A 1070-nucleotide genomic window follows, 5' to 3' on the forward strand; every position below is an offset into this window, starting at 1 on the left:
GTCTGTCTATGCTACATGTGTCCTCATCACCCACCCACCCACCCTCCTGATCTTCTTGTGCGGGGCCCCTTTTACTGTTGCAACTAGCTAGCTAACATTAGTTAATAACAGGAAGACAGAAGTTTCGAAGAGCTTGGGGAGGTGACTATTCAATTCAATTAAATTTTATTTATATAGCGCCAAATCACAACAACAGTTCTCATTGCACTGTTCATAAAAGAGCAGGGCTAGACCGTACTCTGTGCTGTTCTTAACAGAAACCCAAGAATTCCCACAGGCCGAACATCATTCCCAAATGTTAGATCTTCTTAGGGCCTAGCCTTCATATTGATTGTGATATCCCTTCTCTCTCCTTCTCTCCCTTCTTTAAAGGTCAAAGGTGTTTGGTTCCTACGTTCCTGAGACTTTATGTCGCACAAGAACGTTTCTGAAATTGCGGACAGGATTACTATTACAGGGGGAGGAGAGGAATGAAATATTCACTGTGTGAATTGGTGATTAAACTCATGATTCCAGACATTTTAACTATGCTGAGATGACAGGATATGGTCTGTAAAGACATGGACATTCAGCAGGACAAAGCCAAACGCCTCCCCAGGGAAGCAGGGGAGAGTTTAAGGTAAGGCAAAGGTACTGCATGAATTGAATTAGGTCACAAATAAAAAAAAGTCAAATCTGTACACAAAGATATGAAACTCAGGTTGATATCACTCAGTGTGATTGACACTCTCTGTGGATACCATCGATGTTCAACTTTTGCAAATAAACCTCCATAAATCATAGAAAAAGATGCATCAGAGTCATCACATTTTCAAGTTTTCTTCAGTATCAAGTGAATCCAATGTGTTGTGTGTAAATCCACTGGCATATTGCAAACTGGAACTGCTAATAGCTAATTTGACAAACTTTTAATGGTTCCAATTTGTCACAATTTAAATAAATGTAGCTAAAACACAAATTGAAGCCTCGGTGCAGAATTCCAGCCACTAGAGCTAGTACCACAATGAGCTATCCTTAGTATGTCCCATTTCTGAGTCTGTAGATTTTTTATGGGGGGGGGGGGGGGGGGG

At 40.9% G+C, this 1070-nt stretch overlaps 1 long non-coding RNA gene across 1 annotated transcript in view; it reads left to right on the forward strand.

Annotated features, from left to right (window-relative positions):
• LOC116691747 (uncharacterized) overlaps nucleotides 1-1036 on the forward strand; it is a 6649-nt gene extending 5613 nt beyond the window's left edge. Inside the window, exon 3 of the long non-coding RNA XR_004332542.1 lies at nucleotides 976-1036. This is a non-coding gene — a long non-coding RNA (uncharacterized LOC116691747). The remainder of the gene's footprint in view (nucleotides 1-975) is intronic.
• The last annotated feature ends 34 nt before the right edge of the window (nucleotides 1037-1070 follow it).

The sequence above is a fragment of the Etheostoma spectabile genome, chromosome 6 (assembly GCF_008692095.1).
Source record: "Etheostoma spectabile isolate EspeVRDwgs_2016 chromosome 6, UIUC_Espe_1.0, whole genome shotgun sequence".
Taxonomy (NCBI): domain Eukaryota; kingdom Metazoa; phylum Chordata; class Actinopteri; order Perciformes; family Percidae; genus Etheostoma; species Etheostoma spectabile.